Source organism: Triturus cristatus, chromosome 2_1 (assembly GCF_964204655.1).
Source record: "Triturus cristatus chromosome 2_1, aTriCri1.1, whole genome shotgun sequence".
In the NCBI taxonomy this organism is placed as follows: Eukaryota; Metazoa; Chordata; class Amphibia; order Caudata; family Salamandridae; genus Triturus; species Triturus cristatus.
This window is the reverse complement of record NC_140581.1, coordinates 757,712,952-757,737,868: the sequence shown is the minus strand read 5'-3', so window position 1 is coordinate 757,737,868 and position 24,917 is coordinate 757,712,952. Positions and strand designations below refer to the sequence as shown.

The 24,917-nt window shown below is 43.9% G+C and overlaps 1 pseudogene; it reads right to left on the bottom strand.

Moving 5' to 3' along the window:
- Positions 1–1,269: 1,269 nt before the first annotated feature.
- The window catches only part of LOC146865824 (E3 ubiquitin-protein ligase synoviolin B pseudogene), a 61,744-nt pseudogene continuing 38,096 nt past the window's right edge, over positions 1,270–24,917 (bottom strand).

The following is a 24,917-nucleotide window of genomic DNA, read 5'->3' as shown; positions in this document are numbered from 1 at the left end:
TTCCACTCGTGTTGCGGGCAGAGATCAGCACTCTGCGCTTCTGCAAACTATTAAAAACTCATCTGTTCCCAGCCTAATGTGTCATGTGTTGGGCGGTGGTTGATCTATGGATAGCGCTGGGATGCTCAAGGGTAACCGTGCGCGATATAAAACTCCAAATAATAATAATAATAATAATGGTTCAAGAATGAAGGAATGAGCACAGAATTGCGGTCATTATATCAAAGATTTCTTTTACGGATCCCTGAGAAAGAGAAACCAATTGAACGGGGAAATATACTCGATTTTCATAAAAAAATAGGAAATTGATGCAAACTGTTAAAACATTATTCTAGAGGGAAATGGACCAGTTGGTAACAGAGCACTGGAATAAGAAAGTCTATCGCTCTCCATCTTCTAGCAATGGCGTCTAACCTTACAGACTAATTGTGGACATAAAAAAGTAGGACTATGTCTCCTGCACATAAAAGAAAAGGATGAACTTAAGAAACAGGAACCAGATGGGCAGGAAGAGATGGGTCCTCCTCAGAGTGCAGTCAACCACTCAGGATTCGCTTTATAAGTTCTTTCAATGCTGAGGCGCCTGATTCTGCACTGTGCATACATACATTGATCATCCCGTTCATAGAAATGAAGGGGCTAGGATGCAATAATAATACAGTAAATACAAATATTCTAAAATCAACGGTTCTACTTGTAATCAAAAGCAACCACATAATGGTTTTAGTTTGACAAGCAAGAGGAGTATTTTGATAGCCTGAACAAGCACCACACTACCCAGCCATTGCAAATAACTATGAATGGACGGGAGAAGAAAGTGACAGTTTTCCATTAACAAAGTGCATTAAAGTCTCTTTACTTAAATCATTCACCCATGTGTTTTTAAAGGGATAGACACTACTTGGTAAATCCAAGAAGGCTCCGATTAGAAGTCTTAATATACACATATTAAATGTGATAGACTTACAGGTAGGACAATCTAGGGCTGGTTTCTGTGTGATGCGCGAGAAGGAGTCAAGAAGGCTCTTTAAAAAAAATATAATCTGGAGGCCTGGGAGACACGTTTGTATAAAGTCAAGTGCCAGCCTCAGCAGCCCTTCTTTCCCACCTGTACTATTCATATAGCACTTGGCACTAGTTCCCAAAAATCAATCTTCAGGCATGCACCAAAGGAGAAAAGTCACTCCCATTTTCTCAGGGCTGCTCCTCTGCTGTGGGCAAAGTCAGAATTCCCAGGGTCCACTGAGAAAACAGACGAAGAGACAAAGGTCAGTGGGAGTCAGACTGAGCCGAAGCGAGTTTCTGAAGTCTACGTCGGCGATGTTCAGCAGCATCGGGTTCTTCATGAGGAAAAGCGTCTTCTCCTGCAGTTGGTGGTGTGTATCCTTTTGCACCCAGAATCTCACTGGTTTTTGTATGATCCAAGGAGGTCATTTCCTTAACTGTGGCAGAGGTAGATGGGGCTGCGTTATCTGGACTCCGAGTGGTAGTATTGCTGGTAGATAGTGATACAGGAGCTGATTTAGGGCTAGGCGGAGCGGCTGGTGCAGGGGCTGGATGAGGAGGTCCGATGGTTGCTAGAACTGTAAGGTACTGATTGATCTGCAACACAGCAGCATCCAACAATGTGTGGATGTTTTGAAGGCACTACAGACGTGCTTCCAGGTTCTGTCGTTCATGTCCCTCCATGGCATGAAGCTCTTCATCTGTTAGGACAGCAAAACCAGCCAGAGGCACTGGCATGAATGGAAATCCAAAGGGAGGGGGCATTAGCATACCCATCCAAGGAGGTGGGAAAGGAAAGCCTGGAACTGAACCGGCAGCTTTTCCATCCATTGTCCAGGTGTTTGCTCCTGCGCCATCCCCAGCTCTCGATGTACTAACTGTAGTAATGGGTGCAGTTGCGGCAGAATCCACATCTGGTGGGTTGTTGGGAACTTACACACCAGGAACTAGTGGAAAGGGCCCCATGGGAGGCCACATTGGAGACATGCCAGGAGGAAATGGAGGAAGCATTCCTTGGGGAAAATGTGGTGCCTGGGGTATCGGTGGCTGTGGAGCTTGCTCTGGCGCTTGCTGGGATTGGGCACGGACAGTAGCATGGAGGACGTCCATGCGGCAGGTGGGGCAAGTTTGCTGACTCTGGAACCAAGAGCGTAGGCAGCTGGTATTGAATATGTGGCTGCATGGTAGAAGCTTAGCCCTTGCTACCATCTCATCTCGACAGATGATGCAGATGTTGTCAACAACCTGAAGCTCCTCTGCGGTGGTATTGGGTAAAGTGTGTTCATGTTACATATGGCTCGCCTTGACATAATTGCATCCATGGCAGCTTTCTTAAACTGCCTCATCGCTAGGTACATTGGCCTGATGGAAAAAAGAGGGAAGGTGTGAACTTTAATCCTGATGGTCATGAATGCCATGTACAGCAGCACTTTTATGAACCCTGTGAAGAGGTCAGTGTATAGCATATAGACTGCCTTGCTGTCCCAGGGGTTCTCAAAAAGCAGGTCCACAGAGTGCAGCATGTACTTTATAAATACGGTGAGGATTATGGTGATCAGGATAGCATACTCAAAGCCAAAGACCAGCTGGACAGAGGCTCATCTGGTGAGGATGCTGTAATAGGCATGTCTGACAGAAAAAAGTCCAGTACCTCCAGAAGGATCACAGGAGAGATAATTCGTATGTGAAACAGCCAAGAGATGTTGGGGCTGCTCTCCATCTAATCAGCTCAGTCCTCAGCCAGCCAATGGAAGCACTTGAGAAATAGGAGGAGGGTGAAAAGTGCAACAAAGCGGCTGAAATCGTCATGAAAGACAGTGAATGCAAGGCAGGTCTCTGTAACTGCGTACCAGGAACGCTCCAATAGGTGCTCCTTCTCTGCCAACCACAGCTGTCCGAAAAACACCTTGCCCATGACTTTCCCAAGTAGAAAAACCAGCACAAATGCCTGGATGTAGAGGACCAGAAGTTTTAAGCCTGGGAATGCATCAAATTTTATTCATCCCAGACCCAGGTGCAGCGAGGAAAAATATCTTTATTTCTTCTCGTTACTTCCTTTTTCTATGTGTGATACATTCTTTATCACACATAGATAAAATGAAAATGTGTTTAAGAATAGTTTTTGTATGGGGAAGTGCCCCTTTCTGCACAAAATCAATCCTGCTCATAACACAGACACCCTTGCACTAAAGGGTGCCTGCGTAAGCACTAGGCAGCACACAGTCCACCAGCACAAGGAGGCAGCAGAAATGCTCCTTTTTTTTGTAGTAAATATGGAGCATTTCTGATGTCTCCCTTTCATGCAATGCGTGCAGCAAGTTGACAAGGGCTGTGCGGACAGAAGACAAGATGACAAATAATTGCAATTAAGAGAAAAAAAGCGAAGGTGAAAATATCATTATCTTTGCTTGGAATAATGTAATTGTCACTTTATTAAACAGTGTGGCAAGAGATACTGAGAGAATGCAGGACAGAATGAATGAAAGATCGAACAAGTATTGACTAAGCCACTAGGTCGGTTGTTTGCTGCCAGCCTTTTCCCTTTATTAATGCTTGTTTTGTCATTTTTAAAGCTTGGTTTGTCATTTTTTTGGCGTCTGTGCTAAAAGTAATAATATTGTTTTGGTTTCAAAAAGCACATATTGCCATAGTAGTCCCCGACTCTGAAATGTGTGGATGTTCTCCTTGTGACAGAGCAGAACGCCATTACTCAGAGTAAAGTTAAGAGGGCTGACACATTTCCCATCCTGTATTCTGTGGTGGCAACGTGGATGCCACTACACCAGATCAATTGAGAAAGAGGGTTCATTGAAAACCTCTATAAGAATGTATATTATATATAATCTCATATATTTTTATATATAAACATCTAGAAAAGTGAAAAGATCTTGACTAACATAAGATGTCAAAGTAGGCCTAAACACGGTTTAATTACTGGTAGTACACACACATCAGTAACATAAGTCCTGGAACAAACCACATAATACAGTGGGTTAGTGTGATGAGAAACCCAGTTTACGATTACTGGTGAAATTCGGGCAGCATTCTTGAATGGAATATGACTTCAAGCTTTCATAGCTCTCCCTGGGTAAAATAATTTTGACAAAATGTGGCAGTGCCGTTGTTTCCTACTGTTCTAAGCCCTCCTATTCATCAAATGTGGTTTTAAAGTGCAGCTCCAGTATTAGAAGCTGAAAGGGTAACTGCTTGCCAATAGTAATACCCTGATCCACCATTTGCTAATTAAATCTGAACAATGCTTTAACCCCTTCACTGCTAGGCCTTTTCGCCCCCTGTGCTAAGCCTTTTTTTGGCTATTTGGGGTAGTTCGCGCTTACGCCCCTGTAACGTTTTGACAACATTAGGTATCCACGCCAAATTTGCCTCCTTTTCTTCCAGCATCATGGGGATTCTAAAGGTACCCAGGGTTTGTGGATTCCCCTGGAGCGGTCCCAGAAATTAGTCAAAATACAGCTAAAGTTTTTTTGGGGGGGAAAAATGGGAAAAAAGTGCTGCAAATGAAAGCGTCTAGGTTTTCCCCTGCAAATGGTATCAAAAAAGGGTTTGTGGGGCTGAAATCACAATTTCCCCAGATTTTAGGGAATGACAGAATTTTGTCAGAAAACCAAAATTCTTTACACAGTTTGGGCATTTTTCTGGGACATAGCCTATTTTTTCTATTTTTTGTGCTTTCAACCTCCTTCCAGTTAATGGTAGAAATGGGTATGACAGCAATAATGGATAATGGAAAGCTATACATTTTTGAAAAGTAAGCAAAATTATGAATTCAGCAAGGGGTCATTTGTGTAGATCATTCAAGGTTTCTTTATAGCAACTAACAGTTAAATATAGGAAAAATAAAAAATTAGTTGAAAAAAATAGCCTTTGGTGTCAACGTTTTCACCTGTAACTTCTTCTAATTATGACAGCTCTTTGAAAGCAATATACCGTTACATCCGCAGGACCTTACTGGTTGTGGGGATATATAGGACTTGTAGATTCACCAAGAACCCGACGATCCCAGAGCCAAAAACTGAGCAGCGACTTGCAATGGTGTTTATTATGTAGCGGGTATATAGCAATTTATCTGGGAAAATGCATAAATGGAAAAATTGGTATGAAAGAAACCTATGTATTTCTGAAATGGGAACAAAATATAGAGTTTAGAAACAGTACATATTTGCACATTTCCGAAATTGGAAAAACTCAGAACTAGCATGAGAATTATAGGTCATTTTTCAAAATGACTTCTTTTTTACACATTGTCCATCATTTGGAAGGCAGAAATGCATTGAAAGTCAATAGGTAATAACAGTTGCTTTACAAATCTGAATTACACTAAGTCTCCCGATAAAAAATGGTACCTCACTTGTGTGGGTAGGCATAGTGCCCACGACAGGAAATGGCTCAAATTGCAACGTGAACACATCACATTTTCACAGTGAAAAATTACCCTTTTTTGCAAAGTGCCTAGCTGTCGTATTTTAACCCTAGCTCTGCCGGCACCTAGAGAAACCTAGCAAACCTATACATTTTTGAAAACTAGACACCCAGGGGAACACAAGATGGGGTGACTTGACTAGCTCTCACCAGGTTCTGTTACCCAGAATCCCTTGCAAACCTAAAAAAAGTCCCCAAAAACAAATTTTCCTCACATTTCTGTGGTGGAAAGTTCTGGAATCTGTGTGGATCCACAAATTTCCACTCACCCAGCGTTCCCCAAAGTCTTCCGAGAAAAATGGTACCTCACTTGTGTGGATAGGCCTAATGCTTGTGACAGGAAATGGCGCAAAATGCAACATGGACACACCACAATTGCACAGAGAAAAATGACCCTTTTTTGGCAAAGTGCCTAGCTACCCTAGCTCTGACGGCACCTAGGGAAACCTAGCAAACCTATACATTTTTTAAAACTAGACACCCAGTGCAATCCAGGATGGGGTGACTCGACTGCCTCCCACCAGGTTCTGTTACCCAGAATCCCTTGCAAACCCACAAAATTGTCAAAAAACCCACATTTTCCTCACATTTCTGTGGTGGAAAGTTCTGGAATCTGCTTGGATCCACAAATTTCCACCCACCCCGAGTTCCCCAAAGTCTTGAGAGAAAAATGGTACCTCACTTGCATGGGTAGGCCTAGTTCCAGCGAGATGAAGCGGCGCAAAACGCAATGTGGGCACACCACAATTTCACAGTGAAAAATGACCCTTTTTTGGCAAAGTGCCTAGCTGTAGTTTTTGAACCCTAGCTCTGCTGGCACCCCGGGAAACCTAGAAAACCTATACATTTGTGAAGACTAGACACCCAGGGGAATCCAGGATGGGGTGACTCGACTTCCTCCCTCCAGGTTCTGTTACCCAGAATCCCTTGCAAACCTAAAAAATTGTCAAAAAACAACAAATTTTCCTCAAATTTCTGTGGTGGAATGTTCTGGAATCCGCGTGGATCCACAAATTTCCACTCACCCCGCGTTCTAACAAGTCGTCCGAGAAAAATGGTACCTCACTTGCATGGGTAGGTCTAGTGCCCGCGACATGAAACGGCGCAAAACGCAACGTGGACACACCACAATTTCACAGTGAAAAATGACCCGTTTTTGGCAAAGTGCCTAGCTGTAGTTTTTGAACCCTAGCTCTGCTGGCACCTAGGGAAACCTAGCAAACCTACATATTTTTGAAACATAGACACCCAGGGAAATCCAGGATGGGGTGCCTTGACTGTCTCCCACCAGGTTGTGTTACCCAGAATCCCTTGCAAACCTAAATAATTGTCAAACAAAACACATTTTGGTCACATTTCTGTGGCAGAAAGTTCTGGTATCTGCGTGGATCCACAAATTTCCACTCACCCCGCGTTCCCCAAACTCTTCTGCGAAAAATGGTACCTCACTTGCGTGGGGAGGCCTAGTGGCCGCGACATGAAACGGTGCAAAACGCAACATGGTCACACCACAATTTCACAGTGAATAATGACCATTTTTCGGCAAAGTGCCTAGCTGTAGTTTTTGAACCCTAGCTCTGCCAGCACCTAGGGAAACCTAGCAAACCTATACATTTTGAAAACTCCCACCAGGTTCTGTTACCCAAAATCCCTTGCAAACATAAAAAAGAGTTTAAAAAAACACATTTTCCTCACATTTCTGTGGTGAAATGTTCTGGAATCTGCGTGGATCCACAAATTTCCACCCACCCCACGTTCCCCAAAGTCTTCCAAGAAAATGGTACCTCACTTGTGTGGGTAAGCCTAGTGCCCGCGACAGGAAACGGTGCAAAACGCAACGTCGACACAACACGATTTCATAATGAAAAATGACCCTTTTTTGGCAAAGTGCCTAGCTGTAGTTTTTTAACCCTAGCTCTGCCGACACCTAGGGAAACCTAGCAAACCTATACATTTTTGAAAACTAGACACCCAGGGGAATCCAGGATGGGGTGACTTGACTGCCTCTCACCAGGTTCTGTTACCCAGAATCCCTTGCAAACCTAAAAAAGTGTCGAAAAAAACACATTTTCCTCATATTTATGTGGTGGAAAGTTATGGGATTTGCGTGGATCCACAAATTTCCACCCACCCCATGTTCCCCAACGCAACGTGGGCACACCACAATTTCACAATGAAAAATGACCCTTTTTTGGCAAAGTGCCTCGCTGTAGTTTTTGAACCCTAGCTCTGCCGGCACCTAGGGAAACCTAGCAAACCTATACATTTTTGAAAACTAGACAGCCAGGGGAATCCAGGATGGGGTGACTTGACTGCCTCTCACCAGGTTCTGTTACCCAGAATCCCTTGCAAACCTAAATAATTGCCCCAAAAACACATTTTTATCGAGAGACCCGGGGAACGCGGGGTGGTAGGAAATTTGAGTCAGCCCGGTGATGCCACAACTTTCCCACACAAAAATGTGTGAAAACAGTGTTTTTTTCAGCTAAAATGTAGGTTTGCAGGGGATTGTGGGTAAGGAAACGTTGGGGGATCCGCGCAAGCCATACCTCCCAGGAGTCCCCCAGGTGTTTAGTTTTCAGAAATGTGTGGGTTTGGTAGGTTTCCCTAGATTGCCACCGAGCTCGGGGTCAAAAACAAAGGTGACCCCCCTTGCAAAATCAGATAATTTTGAGATAGGCAATTTTGATGTCGCCTCACTACGTTTGGGCCCTTGCCTGTCGCGGTTACTTGGGCCTCCCACACGAGTGAGGCACAATTTTTATTGGGAGACCCTGGGGAACGCTGGGTGGTGGGAAATTTGTGTCAACCCTGTGAGGCCACAACTTGGGCCTCCCACGCGAGTGAGGTACCATTTCTATTGGAAAACTTGGAGAAAGGCGGGGGATAGGAAAGTTGTTGTTTCTTTCTGCAGCGTGAACATTTTGGCACAATAATGCAAGGAAAATGTGACAGACATTTTGAGGTTTGCAGGACATATGGGTAAGATAACGTGTTGGTATCCACAAGAGAGACATCACCATGTACTCCCATGGGTGTTTAGTTTACGACAATATCTACAGTTGGTAGGTTTTTCTTAGATGGAATGTACACCTTGGCAGAGAGACTAAAAAGAAAGATTCCTGCACAGCCATCTATTCCTCAAGCACACACACATACTGGTTGGATTTGACACGAGGGCGAGTGATGGTTCAGTATATAAAATTTTATTATCAAGAAATTTCACAAAAATGAAATGCACTGTCACTAATTAAACAGACAAAAAACTGAACCAGTGACTCACAGCTCGTGAGCTGTAAAGCCACGACAAGGCACCAACCACTTTACAGGCCATTCATACACCTTTCATACATGTGACACATACAAAACCATTCACACCGCCAGCCGCGGGCACAGCACATTACAACACTCACACTAGCAGACAGCACCATTAAAGGGCCCATCACTTTCACACGCCCACATTCCTGACACAGAAACCACACCAGCTCACGGATTGCATGGAGTGGCATTTAGCTAGCAGTGTGTGTAGTGACCAGCAGCAATTCACTACTTACACACCGCCAGCCAAGCACCCATCCGCGCACACCGTCAGCCAAGCGCCCGTCCATGCACACTGCCAGCCAAGCACCAGTCCACGCACACCTTCAGCCAATCGCCAATCCACGCACACCACCAGCCAAGCACCAATCCACGCACACTGCCAGCCAAGCGCCAGTCCGCTCACTTCCAGCCAAGCACCAGTCCACGCACACCGCCAGCCAAGCGCCAATCCACACACACCACCAGCCAAGCGCTAATCCACACACACCACCAGCCAAGCACCAATCCACGCACACGCCAGCCAAGCGCCAATCCACACACACCGCCAGCCAAGTGCCAATCCATGCACACCGCCAGCCAAGCGCCAGTCCACTCACCACCAGCCAAGCTCCTCTCCACTCACCTCCTGCCAAGCACCAGTCCATGCACACCGCCAGCCAAGCTCCAGTCCATGCACACCACCAGCCAAGCGCCAGTCCACGCACACCGTCATAATATTTTTGTAGACAAGAAAGAAAACACAAACAAATTGCAACTAAATACAAAACTATAACTACAAAAACAACAGCAGTAACTGAAGACATCATTCTATTGCCAAACTTTATACTGAACTATATAAAACCATACAGACCAGGAAGTACACTATTAGACTCATGGTTGCTCCCAAAAACTCTTTTGAGTGTGATACAATCTGAAACATGTGGGCACACACAGCCCAGGATTAGAAGGACAATCGGCACAGTGCATACAACTCTCCTTCCGCACACCTCTTTGCAAGCAGACTCTATATCTCTTTCAGGGATTGTTTATTTTGGGCGTGGGAGGAATTAAATCAGGAAAGTGGCGATCTTTCAATCTAGCCACATCCTCCACCACTCCAACTTAGGAACACTTGCCTGTTCCACAACAACGAGGCTGCCTATCATAGACTCCTGAAACTGAACAAAAGTCAACTTTGACGCAGGAGAACACACCTTGAACACAACAAAAGTATTGAAAGTTGCTAAATTGAAGCGATGGATGGCCAACTTCTTATACCAAATGTAAACCTTACGAATAGCAGTGTAAGGTCCAACCTCTGATCTACTCTATCAACATCACCCATGTGCTTGTTGTAGTCTAAAATGCACACAGGTTTGTGTACTTCAGCAATCTGACCCCAAACAGCCGCAGGTGAAGTACTCTCATCATGGATGGTAGTCAGCATGTACACATCTATCCTATCGACAAATTTCACTGCTAGTAGTTCATCACTACGCAAGGAACTGCACTGTCCCCTCTGAAGTTTTTTGCAAACAAGCTCTTTTGGATAACCTTTACGGTTAGAGCGGATTGTGCCACAAGCAAAAGTGTCCACTTTGAAAAATTCCTTAAACAATAGCATAGCAGTGTAGAAGTTGTCAAGGTACAAATGGTTACAACAAACAAATGATGGACGGAATGCTGACAATGCAGACATTCTCCCCCAGTCAAGAGATCTGGGTTAAATCCATCGTTTTTTTGCCCACTACGCCACCCCAGTTCAGACATGGCCATATGCAAATCAGTCTTGACCCTGTGCCTCATGGGAACAGTCCAGCCCGAACTGCCAAGCCATGTCTTCCCTGGACCGGAATCAAGCATCCTAGGACCGGTTTCTGGCTATCAGCCGTCATCAGCCGGGATAGCTTGACTCCAGTGACGTAGTGAGCACGGGTCCCACGTCTGGGAATACCCATCCCACTTAGGGCGAAAAGCGTTACAACAAACAAATGATGGACGGAATGCTGACAATGCAGACATTCTCCCCCAGTCAAGAGATCTGGGTTAAATCCATCGTTTTTTTGCCCACTACGCCACCCCAGTTCAGACATGGCCATATGCAAATCAGTCTTGACCCTGTGCCTCATGGGAACAGTCCAGCCCGAACTGCCAAGCCATGTCTTCCCTGGACCGGAATCAAGCATCCTAGGACCAGTTTCTGGCTATCAGCCGTCATCAGCCAGGATAGCTTGACTCCAGTGACGTAGTGAGCACGGGTCCCACGTCTGGGAATACCCATCCCACTTAGGGCGAAAAGCGTTACAACAAACAAATGATGGACGGAATGCTGACAATGCAGACATTCTCCCCCAGTCAAGAGATCTGGGTTAAATCCATCGTTTTTTTGCCCACTACGCCACCCCAGTTCAGACATGGCCATATGCAAATCAGTCTTGACCCTGTGCCTCATGGGAACAGTCCAGCCCGAACTGCCAAGCCATGTCTTCCCTGGACCGGAATAAAGCATCCTAGGACCGGTTTCTGGCTATCAGCCGTCATCAGCCAGGATAGCTTGACTCCAGTGACGTAGTGAGCACGGGACCCCACGTCTGGGAATACCCATCCCACTTAGGGCGAAAAGCGTTACAACAAACAAATGATGGACGGAATGCTGACAATGCAGACATTCTCCCCCAGTCAAGAGATCTGGGTTAAATCCATCGTTTTTTTGCCCACTACGCCACCCCAGTTCAGACATGGCCATATGCAAATCAGTCTTGACCCTGTGCCTCATGGGAACAGTCCAGCCCAACATCAGCCAGGATAGCTTGCTATGGCTTGGCAGTTCGGGCTGGAGAATGTCTGCATTGTCAGCATTCCGTCCATCATTTGTTTGTTGTAACGCTTTTCGCCCTAAGTGGGATGGGTATTCCCAGACGTGGGACCCGTGCTCACTACGTCACTGGAGTCAAGCTATCCTGGCTGATGACGGCTGATAGCCAGAAACCGGTCCTAGGATGCTTGATTCCGGTCCAGGGAAGACATGGCTTGGCAGTTCGGGCTGGACTGTTCCCATGAGGCACAGGGTCAAGACTGATTTGCATATGGCCATGTCTGAACTGGGGTGGCGTAGTGGGCAAAAGAACGATGGATTTAACCCAGATCTCTTGACTGGGGGAGAATGTCTGCATTGTCAGCATTCCGTCCATCATTTGTTTGTTGTAACGCTTTTCGCCCTAAGTGGGATGGGTATTCCCAGACGTGGGACCCGTGCTCACTACGTCACTGGAGTCAAGCTATCCTGGCTGATGACGGCTGATAGCCAGAAACCGGTCCTAGGATGCTTGATTCCGGTCCAGGGAAGACATGGCTTGGCAGTTCGGGCTGGACTGTTCCCATGAGGCACAGGGTCAAGACTGATTTGCATATGGCCATGTCTGAACTGGGGTGGCGTAGTGGGCAAAAGAACAATGGATTTAACCCAGATCTCTTGACTGGGGGAGAATGTCTGCATTGTCAGCATTCCGTCCATCATTTGTTTGTTGTAACGCTTTTCGCCCTAAGTGGGATGGGTATTCCCAGACGTGGGACCCGTGCTCACTACGTCACTGGAGTCAAGCTATCCTGGCTGATGACGGCTGATAGCCAGAAACCGGTCCTAGGATGCTTGATTCCGGTCCAGGGAAGATATGGCTTGGCAGTTCGGGCTGGACTGTTCCCATGAGGCACAGGGTCAAGACTGATTTGCATATGTCCATGTCTGAACTGGGGTGGCGTAGTGGGCAAATGAACGATGGATTTAACCCAGATCTCTTGACTGGGGGAGAATGTCTGCATTGTCAGCATTCCGTCCATCATTTGTTTGTTGTAAAGGTACAAATGGTGGCCTCTGTTAAACAGACCTCTAGCAAGATCCCACACAATTTTCTCTGAAACTCCAAAAGTGGACAGACAACCAGGGGGGTCAATAGTGCAATCCCTAACAGTGTACACACGGAAATTAAAAACATATCCTGTCCTACTCTCATACGACATATACAGCTTAATTCCATAACGTGCCCTCTTGCTAGGAATGTACTGCCTAAAAACCAAACGGCCCTTGAACAGGACCAAAGACTCATCAATCGATATTTCTTTCCCCGGAGTATAGATCTCTGAAAATCGATCTACAAAGTGATCAAGAACAGGCCGAATCTTAAAAAGATGGTCACAGTCAGGGTGATCTCGTGGCAACGTCAAAGTATTATCAACAAAATGCAGCATCCGAAGCAAAAGTGAATACCGATCACAAGTCATAAATTGCAGGAAATATGGCCATGGATGGCTTCCTTATCAAACCCATCAATAAAGTGAAACCCAAAATCTTCTTCATCTCTTCTAGATTTATGGGAGTCCACCGGGTAGCTCTAGAATGGGGCCTAAGTCTGGCACTGTTGTCCCTCAAAAACTGTTCAGCATACAAATTAGTCTGCTCAACAATCTCATACAAAAATACATCATCCATAAACAACTGAAAAAGCTGTATCGGCAAAAAATGTTCACAATCCACTCTACACCTTAGATCACCACTAAAGGCAGGCAACACCGGCTGCACCATGTTTGGATCAACCCAGAGTCCAGCACTTCCAGTAGGAAGCCTAGCAACCTCAGACTGCAATCCAGATGCCTCTTGCACCATCGGCACAGCAGTGTCCTCCTCTAAAACAGACACTTCATCCGCACTGAGAGTAGCTTCATCCTTCATCATCCGATTATTCCATGTGGAGAGAAAACTCACTGCCTGAATCTTCCCCTCCCTCCTCTCCCTCAGACACAATGTCAGTCTCATACTCCTGCTCAGAGGAAGATTCAAGAAGCATACCAACCACCTGCTGAGCAGTAATTCTACGGCTTGCCATAATCCTTACTAATAAACGTAACTTGTCAAACAAGTCAACAACAACAAACACTTTGTAAAATAAGTCATAAACAAAATGCGTCTTTATCAGAATGACCTATATACTCCATAACGATACCACTCACTTGCCAGAAGCAGCTAGACTCACCACCACCTACTCTGTACAGACACAGTATGGATCAACAATATCCCACTAAAAAAGAAAAAGAAAAGGAAATTACACATAAGACAATGCAAAGCACATCAAAAAGAATTTCATGCTCAAAACACTGACTAAACATGCTGCCATTATGACACCACTTACAAAAATATTCATTCATGCATGACAATAATACTCATTTGGAGTAAATACACCAAAAATGTTTTTCTTACCAAAAAAATGCAACTACGCAAAACTGTTAAACAACCACTGCCAAAACCGCAAACAGGAATCAAAAGCTTTACACTAGAATAAAAAGGAGAAATAAAACATTACAATCACATATGCAAATAATGCATTAGTCCACATACCATCCACCAGCCAAGCAAAAGTGATAGGTGGGCCTAAAAGCATAAGGCTGATCTGCCCCCACAGGGAGCAGAAACAGCCAACAAATTCACCCTCATAAAGGGGGAGCGACCCTTGCCCAAGGGGTCACTCCCCAACACCAATATTTACGAAGCCCTGGTGTCTACTGGCTTCTGCCCCCCTAGGGGACAGATGGGCCTGAAAACATATGGCCGATCTGCCCCCAAAGGGGCAGAAACAACCACAATAAATACCCCATAAAGGGGAGCGACCCTTGCCCAAGGGGCCGCTCCCAACAACACAAAAACAATCCCTGGTGGCCTAGTGAGCATACAATTAAAAAAAAATTGTTTATTTGGGTCGATCTGCCCTTCCAAGGGGTCAGAAACGACCCAAATAAATGCTCTACAAAGGGGAGCGACCCTTGCCTCGCGCGCTGACTTCATTGATGACGTGGAGGGTGGGGCGGGGGGAGGCAGGGGAAGGGCTTCCACTGCCTCCCCCGGTACAGGCACGAACAACGGCATCCCACGGGGGGAGCGCCAGCGCTTCCCCCGTGGGTGGGTGTCACGACGGCCGGGAGCCGTCATGAGCACATGCCCACTGTGGCTCGTGACGGCTCCCGGCCGTCATGAGCACTGAAGGGGTTAAAGGCAATTTCTCTTCTCTCTTTCTTAAGAAGGCAAGACTCTTGTTTAATAAATTCCACCAGGAATTGTTCCCTTTTAGATGAAAGGATGTTTTTTATAACGTCATGGTCAACATTCATGAACACTCAAGCACCTTTGGTCCAAACCAAAACCTTTTCCAAGAGTACCTGTGACTTAAATGTGGAAAATGAGGAGCAAACCACATCTATATCAGAACAGAGTCATGCTTACACAGTGTCATAATATTGTCATATGATACACATCGGGTGCTGATGAGTGAGATGAGAAAGCATGCTGTGTGATCTCCGAGAATTAGAACAATAAATTCAGTACAGTAGGTAAAGAGAAAAAAAAGGTTAGCAAGGTATTGTGATAATGTTCATACTAACAGGAATTTGTTAACAATGTAGTCACAATACCTTGAACATCCTATACAAGGTCTGAACATGAATTGTGCAAATACAGTTGTTTGTTGTTCGTCCATGCGATGACACAGCTGTTTATAGAGAATAAGCAATGGCAACCCGACTAAAGGTTTTAGCTCTGAGCAAGGAGGCTTCTTTTTATAAATAGACAAGCATTTCTGGGTTTAGGCAGAGGAGCACTTGCTGTCATTTGTGAGGTCACAACATGCCAAAACCTCATTCCCGCTATTATCTGACCCCTCTACGAGGGATATCTAACTTGTGGCCACGACGTGGACCTACACTCTTTCCTTTTAAGTAATGGGGTTGAATCATCCAATAGGGATTCCTGGCAGAACATATACATACACACTAGGCATTCAGGTTAGGGAATGCATAGTAGGAGTTCAATATATTTATAGTCACGGAGGCGACCTGACACAGGCCAAATATTTCGGCCTACACATGATTCCAAAACACTGAAGAGGGGTAATTGACTGTATGCCTTACAGAGACTGGAATGATGACTCATTTTACAGGCTAGCTCGAACTTTCCACAAGGAATGAATAATGATGAGGAACTTTATTCTCACTTATAGATGAGGGTAGGGGTCTCCTGGTTTCCATGAAACTACAATTTATAATTGGTTGTGTTTTACCTTTTTATTAAATCGCATTATGGGTTGATAGAGAGTAATAATGAATGAGAAGAGAGAGAGCACCATATCTTGGGATAGAGCCATAATGTTTAGAAGGCAGGTCAATTGAACTTATAATATGAGGTCGTATGAACTCTGGGTTTTGACAGAACTGTGATTTGTCTCTTTCACAAGAGCGGTGAGATACAAGTGATCTGAAAACAGAAATAGCCACCATATTTAGAATTAAGTGCACCGGAGTTGGAGATGTTCCAGGCAACAATCACCTCTCCTTAGTCACATTGAGTGAAAGTGGTACAGCAAACAGTAGTTTTTAGATGTGGGACTAATGACCAATTAGCAACTAGAGCAATGGTATTAACGATTGTTATGATTGTGGTACGCTATTAGGCATCAGTGATGTCACTGACCATGTCATGGGTGATGTAATATGTGACGGCATCAGCAATGCATTGTGGGGGTATGAGTTATAGTTAGCTCAGCTATCTATAACGGCTGAATTTCTCTGGTTTTGTACGTGTGAAATGTCAGCCTAACTATAACGTTCCTGTAACCTGTGTTTTTTTCAGTGAATTTTTAAGGTTTTTGAAATGCTAATTTCTAACTATACCATCCCTGAAGCCTGTGTTTTTTCAGTGAATTTCTAAGGTTTTTTAAATGCTAAATTCTAACTGTAATGTTCCTGAAGCCTGTGTTTTTTTTCAGTGAATTTCCAAGGTTTTTTAACTAGAAGTAGCGTTTGCAGAGTGATGGACAAAGGTGGCTGGGCCACCAACCAGCGGTCAGGAATTCCGCTGCTTAGGAATTACAGGAACAACCAGGAGGGCTTCTTGGCCCCCAAGGCCCGAAGGAGTAAAGTGGACTTCATCCCCCAACCGGCAATGCACCAGGGGCGCCTTTGCAGAGTGGTGGAGAAAGGGAGCGTGGCCTCAAAAGACCTCTGAGCAATCCCAATGTGTGGGACTTACTGGAGGAAACAGGAGGGGTAGTTGGCTCCCAAGGACGTCCTTGAAGGCCATCCACCCCTCATATTACCTACAGTGAGTCCCAAACAGAAGGATTGCTGAGTTCTGATAGCAGACCGCCCCCCTTTGTCACCCACTCTGCAAACATTTGTTTGCACTGTTGTAAAAAGGGGCATGGCCTTTGACCACCTCTCTGCAATCCCAACCTGGTGGGCTAGTTGGCCCCTAAGGACCCTCAGCAGCGATGGTGATTTCATTCCCCAACAAAGAGCCCGCCAGGACCCACGTTTACAGAGTAGTGGAGAAAGGGGGCAGTGCCTCGGGTGAGTTGCCGGCTTCAGTTTTTTTTGTATTTTAGGAAGGTGGGCTGTGTAGCCCCCCTTCCCTTTCACACTTTGGGCCACAGGGACACCCCCCCTCTGGGGCCTGACCCATTTTTTTATTACATTGAAAAGGGAGGCCGTTATATGCCCCGGGGATCCCATCCTCAGAGCTGGGCCTTTCTATGCTTTTTATTTTATAACTAAAGGGGAGGGGGACCATGCACCCCCCCAGGCTGAATTCGGCCCTGGGGACACCATCCCTCAGGGCTTGGCCATTTCTTTTTTTTTTTTTTGTAAAGAGGGGGGCCACACACTTTTCCTACTGTTGCACTTGTTGTATTGGGAAATGTAAGTTTACATTTTCTTAAATAGGGTAATGTTTTAATTTATTATTATTTTTTATTTTAAATTATGTATTTATGTATATATATATATATATATATATATATATATATATCCAATCGATACTGCTCCCACAATGAAGACGCCACTCACAATCGTATTCGTCACCTTTTATTGCGGTAGGTAGCAGCGAACTCAGTCCAAACCTCACAGCGTGCTATGCGCCATTAATGCCAAACATTTCGGGTCTTCTCCCTTTTTCACTGGCATGGCTTTGTGGTGGTGGAACAGCTGGGCACTTTTAACTTGATCACGTTTTGGAATTTGCTTAGTACCGCCCCAATGGGCGTGTGCATGCGTTGCACTCTGGTACATGTAGTTTAGGTAAATATTACCACAATGGGTGCCGCCATTCTTTTGCCCCCACAATTTCTCTCCGATCGGGTCGCTGTTGCGGCATGAACTAGTAAGCTGCTTCACTTTTACCCAACTTCAAACGGTTACGATGTTCCTTCATGCGCCTCAGATTCAAGACGCTAGGACCCGCTACAGTCTGCAGGGGGGCGTCTTCGTGGCCAGAAACAAGCCACTATACATCCAATTGATACTGCTCTCACAATGAAGACGCCACTCACAATCGTATTCATCACCTTTTATTGCGGTAGGTAGCAGCGAACTCAGTCCAAACCTCACAGCGTGCTATGCGCCATTAACGCCAAACATTTCGGGTCTTCTCCCTTTTTCACTGGCATGGCTTCGTGGTGGTGGAACAGCTGGGCACTTTTAACTTGATCACGTTTTGGAATTTGCTTAGTACCGCCCCAATGGGCGTGTGCATGCGTTGCACTCTGGTACATGTAGTTTAGGTAAATATTGCCACAATGGGTGCCGACATTCTTTTAACTCCACAATTTCTCTCCCATCGGGTCGCTGTTGCATACATACTCCATCCCACTCCAGCAAAGAAGAAGGCACGTACTCGAAGATGTGATGGTATGGATTTCTTAAATAAATCAGGTCTCACATGACCTCTGGCTAGAGATATATTTTTATATAATTTAAAGTTTAAAAATTAAATAAAGCTAATAGTTAATAAATAATTTTTAAGTAAATATATGTATATGTATACATTTTTACGTTTTATGTTTGTGTGTTTATATTTATGCTTTTATCAATTAAGTTTATTTGTTATATTTAGTTAAAATGTATATTAAATTAATTTTTTAGGTTAAAAATAATATTAATATGTATTATATGTACTATATAATATTTTATGTTATATATATATTTTTTTTTTAATTGATATTTTTTACATCTATATTTTTAACCTCCATATTTCTGATTCAATATTTTTGTACATACTTGTTAAGGTATTGGAGTCGATATTTTTGCAGTTGATATATTTTTTCCGATACTTAGAACATTGATGTTTGTTACATCAATATTCTATCAGTGACCCTTGTTACTCATGTGTCTGTGGGACTTTCCTAATTGTATTTGGGCTTGGGCATGTGGCTGGCATTTGAAGCTGTTATTGGGCTTAGCATGACTGCCACATGGTTAGTTACCCTTCGATCTGTGACTGACGCATCTCTGACATCATGGCAGCAACCAAATTAGTACAGGCTTGGTGATTGAAATAGGCATATTTAGTTCAGCATATTTTTTATTATGCTAATCAAATTTGTTATTGTTTAAATTTGCGCTTATTTTAGTTGTTTATTTTCTTCAGTTGTATTACTTTGTGGATGTCATCAGAGTAAAAGTATTTATGACATCAGTTCCTAAAATGCACCGGGCCAAATGTTCTGAAATGTCTTGTGATATCATTGTGGGTGGGTCAAAGGGCATGTGATGTCACTTCTGCTACCCCTAACATTTGTGAAATTGACTCCATGGATTATAGATGCTCAGTTAGAGACGTATGCGTTAGGGTTGTTAATCTGAGCTCTGCAGGGCTGAGGCCTACAACATAACTCAGCATTGTGTAAAAACACCAGTCAAGTCAGCTTTGCTGTACAAGTTCTGTACCCTAATTCACTGTCTCTAAATTGCTGCAGTGCTTACTCTGCTCCTAACCCTGCAGGCTGCCTCTTTCCGGACTTCAGCAACAAGACTTAAAGCTCCTAAAGGCTTGTGCAGCAAACTTCCAATACATGCCCGTTGATCTCCTCCCTCTCTCTAGGCTTATGTGTAACATGATCAGGTTCCATATTACCTGGATACCACTTTTCCATTCATACACTTTGCTTTTCACATGTCATTGTTATCAGGTGCGTTTGTCCAATTGGCTCAATAAAATCAACAAAGACTATGACTCTCAGAATGCACTGATATATGAAAGCAAAGCCTTTGAATGGAAAATCAGTGTGCCGTTGACAAGCAGCCATCAGGTCACTCTAATTCTGTTATTATCCCTGTCTACAGGCACCAGTAACAATACACATTATTTTATTGAGTAACATCACTTCCATCCATTCTAAGACATAGAGAGCTCAGTTCTGCAATCTCCTGGAGCAAGCACATTCACATTTCTTCATTGTTATTGTACTTCAGTACTGGGATCTTCAGCAATGTCTCTCTCTTTGAATTCCTGCACCACTCTTTTGGGTGCTTGCAGCACTCTCTCCTTTCAGATTGCTGTGTGATCTCTCCCTCTGGGCACATACAGCAACATTGATTTCTACAATGTTCCTCCTGTAATATCTCCACCATGTTAGTCACTTGTAACACTTTCTCCCTCCCTTTAGGTCCTTGAAATACTTTGCCCATTTCCGTGGAATACTGTAGCTCTCCCTCCTTACAGGCTTTTGCAGTTCCCCACTGCATCTATGGTTCCTGCTAAATACTCATACATCTGATGCATTCCTCACCTCAATTCAATGCAAGAGTCACCTTACTAGCATGATGTTATAAAGGTGACTTTTAGCCAGTAACAGTTTATCACTGATCTCTAATTGTACTGTGTCTTGGAGGCCCATAAGTAAAAGGGCAAAAGTGACACTACAATTCCCAGGAAGCTTTGTCCTGTCGGATAAAAATGAGACATGCTTGGTTACCCTAATACTATATGGATAGTGCACAGCTTTGCTTGTGTCCCGTCCTCCATTCTTTCTATTTACTAGACATTGGAGTTCTGCATCTTCTACCTTTAGGACATTTTACACTACAGGTAAGTCACTGTCTGTACTCCAACAGCAACCATAATGGAGTCTGAGGTGGTCTGTTTGTGTAACTGCTGAGTACTTCAGCTAACAGAGTGGATCAAATAGATGGAATTCTGCTTCACTGAGGCAACTGAGCATGGCAGAATAAAAGAATGCTACACTTTATCTGCCCTATTAATATATTGCCTGATTTTACACTCTTTTCACCAAGAGGTACCACAATATATTTTAAGCCAGTTCTTTTGTGCTAGAAGCTGTGGCATAGTTCTGCCTCAGACATTCTTAAGTGATGTGGTCAATATGGAAAAGGATGCACTGATTCCATTATAGCGGCGCTAACAGCTATTACCAAAAACATCAGCTAGTCATGATTTAAACAGCACTTTCTTTCTTTACGCAAGGTCCAGCTTAGTTCTAGTAACAAACTAACAATATGTGGGTGCTTTCATTGTATAATTGTTGATTGTAGTTATATTGAGGGCTGCTTACTCTTGAAGAAGCAGCAAAGCAGAGAGAGCCAAAGTAAAGACTCACGCTGTCATCAGGACTCCCATTTCCACTGTTTAATTTGAGCCTATGGTTGCAGGTAGTGCCCAGCAGCATTCATTTTTGGTGAGTGGGACAGAATGAGGGAAAAAGGCAGAAAACGTGTAAAAAAGGATGAAGAGAAAGACTGTAAAACAGAGACACCCGGAGAAAAAAGGTATGAAATGCAACCTGCAAAACTAAATGAAAAGGACAGGGATCAGTTCAGTTCAGTTCATAAGGCTTTATTCGGAGCTTAAAACAAGTCCATAAAAGCAAAACAGAATACACATCAAATACATCAAACAATACATGGTTAAAATGTAGACAAGTTACATGATTTAAGAATATAAATAATTAAAAGAGCATACCAGGCCTTGCTTTGATAGCTAATAAGAGGTAGGTTGCGGTAAAAAAGCATCCATCGGGATAAGGTTTAAAAAGCAACTTCATAGCATCTTTCCTGTTCCTTACTCCGTATTTTAAAAAGATGGGTTTAAGATAGGCTCGACGGTAATTATCATAAAGATTACAAGCCAAGAGAAAGTGCATAGTGCTTTGATCTGATACGTTATCGCTTGGGCATGGGCCTACCAGGTATTTTTTTATATATGGGTAGGCCACCAAATGATGAACTATCCCAAACCTTAATCTGGTGATAACGTACCTATGGGAGGGCCGGGTGACTAAACTCAGATATAGCTGGAAACCCTCATCTTCGCAAAAACTACTATAGAAAACACATGTACTTAAATTTCTGCTAGTTCTTTCCCTTTGTTTTTGTACAAAATTCATAAAAACTAATTTCATCACATTTTTAGACAGACTGGAGGAGGCGTTACAGTCATTTTTAAGACTAATACCATAAATCTCGAAGTAACAATTAATAACATATTTAATCCAAGGAATTTTCATATGGCCATCAATGGAGAGACAATCTCCGATAATTGCTCTGCTTAGGGAGGTTTCTTCTTTTAACCATACAGAACGCCACAACATTAAGGGCCTTAGTGCCAGTAAATCTGAGATGTGGGAGATACCTAGTTCTCTATGAACCAGATCATTTGTGGCAGATTTGGGTAGACACAACAACCTTTTTAAAAAGTGGTTTTCCTCTACTTGCAGGTTCCCTGTCTTTGTATGCCCCCACACTCCGGCTCCATAAAGGGCCACGGACAGACATCTCATTTGAAAGATCGTCAACATATCTTTGATCCGTTTATCTCCAATGTTTGTAGCGAATTTGAACACTCCATGCGAGTTTTTTGCCATCCTAGCCTGGACATTATTAATCTCATTAGTCCAGCTGCCTGATTTAGAAAAGGTGATGCCGAGATAATTAAAAGATTCCACTGTAGACACCTTATGACCTTCTAAAAAGTAAGCATGTGGCTTCTTACACACCGCCCCGCATTCCATAATGAAAGTTTTAGTCTTTTTGATCAACAGTTTTCTATCGTTGATGAACAGCAGAAACCTGTCCATCAAACACTGCAGACCAATAGGGGTCCTAGACAAAATTATAGCGTCGTCCGCATAGAGAAGTACGGGGACGCTGAAATCTTTTATTTTTGGTGCGTCAGCCGCAATTTCCTTTAAAGCTGCGTCCACTTTATTAATAAAAAGAATAAAAAGCAAAGGGGCAAGCACACACCCTTGCCTGATTCCCCGTCTGACCCCAAACTTAGGGGTACACTCCCCGGCCTGGCCATAGCGGACACTGGAATTTAATTTGGCGTAAAGTCTAGCAAGAAAGTAAACAATTGCCTCTGGGGCCCCCAATTCCAATAGCGTGGACCATAGGATACTGTGATCCACCATGTCAAAGGCACTACTCAAGTCTGCGAAGCAGAGATAGAGCGATCCTTTTTTTGCCTTGGTATATTTGCCTATGATTAAATCTAGATTGAGGCATTGTTCCAATGTTCCTCTGCCCGGCCTGAAGCCGTATTGGGAGTCAGCAAGGATATTATTGGACTCGGCCCATTCTTCTAACCTGACCATGAGTACCCGGCTCATGACTTTCATCGAGGAGTCCAGGAGGGATATTGGGCGGTAGTTCTTTGCATCCCCCCTGTCACCTTTTTTGAAAATCGGTACGATAATGGATTCTTCCCAGGTGTGTGGGACCCCAAAACGTACGGCAGTGTTAAAAACTTTTGTGAGCAGTGGGCCCCATAATTCAGGTACTGTTTTGTATACGTCAATAGGGACCCCATCAGGTCCCTGGGCCTTCCCACCCTTGCTGGATTTAATACTATCCCACACTTCAGCAATAGTGATGTCCAAGGGTATAACAGGCCATCTGTCGTCATGGAATTCTCCAGTTTTGGTCGAATCAAAGATCTGGGAGAAGTGGGTAACCCAGCTCTCCGAACTGACATTAGCTGTTAATTCTGGGATCTTTTCGTCCTTCAAAAAAGGGCTATTTACTGTTGCCCAAAATAGAGAAGAATCCGCTGTAGATGCTGCTAGATCTAATTTTTCCCAGGCCTCTTGTCTAAGTTCATTTTTCCTGGACTTGGTAGCCATCTGGTAAATCCCTCGCAATTCCCTGATGGTTCCAGTATCTCTCTTCTTATCTGACAGTGCTGTTTTAAGTTTTTTAAGTGCGATAGTGCAGGCGTGATCAAACCATCCCTTGGGCTGGTGTTTCGTACTCTTGTGCGGTACAATAAAGTTGCTACTTATAATTAGGTTAAGATTAATAAAAGTATGCAGGATTTCAGCATTTCCCTCCTCCCGTTCTAATATAGTAACTATTTCTGTGAGACACTTCGACACAACGGCATTAGACTGAATGTCCGCTTTATTGCCTTTCCATCTAATACGAATACCGTTGGGGCGGTGGGGTTCAATATTAGTAATAGTACATGGGGCAGACACAGGTCGTTCCTTCCATAGAATTAACTCTGCTGTGATACAGTTATGATCACTAATCATGTTGTCTACAACCACAGGGGTAGAACACCTTGGAGCGATTCCAGATGATAAACAGATAAAATCAATCACTGTGTTGGCGTTCCTTCCCGTATAAGTGGGGACAACTTCGCCTGAATTGTTAGTCTGGTTAGTCAATATTTCCATGTCATATGTCATTAAAATTTTGTTCAAAGAATTACCATATGCGTTGTGAGGGAAGTGAGGAACCCCGTCTCCCCAACTATCAATAAAACCACATACCTTTTGGGTGGCAAAGGGGCACACCGTTGTATTGAAGTCTCCCACCCAAATGATATCAAAAACAATATCAAACTTAGTTACTATATTTTCCATAGCAGATTCTAAAGCAAGTACAACCTGGTACCTTGAGTTGTCAAAGACATTGTTATTATTTGGTAGTACCTGACATAAATGTGAACCCAATGTTTGTCAGCGCTGGTAACAAGCTTTTGAGAAAAACTTTGAGCTCCGGCACTTAATATTTTACAAATTAAGCACTGCCCTTTGATAAGAGTGCATCTGCTATGATTGCCCTTCTAGACCTGTCATCAGCTTTTAACACAGTCTCAAACTGCATCCTGTTGAACAGCCTTGGAAAGATTGAATTCAAGGGAATGTGCTGGCCTGGATTGCTTCATATCTGGAGGATAGATCTCAGGCAGTGTTTTTTTCTTGCCCTTTTTCTCTGAACTCAAGCCTCTCAAGTACAGGGTGCTGCAGGGCTTTACCTTGATCCCCAAGCTTTTTAATATCTACCTCGAACCATTAGCTAAGCATGTATAATCCGGGGGTTAGAAGATAATATCA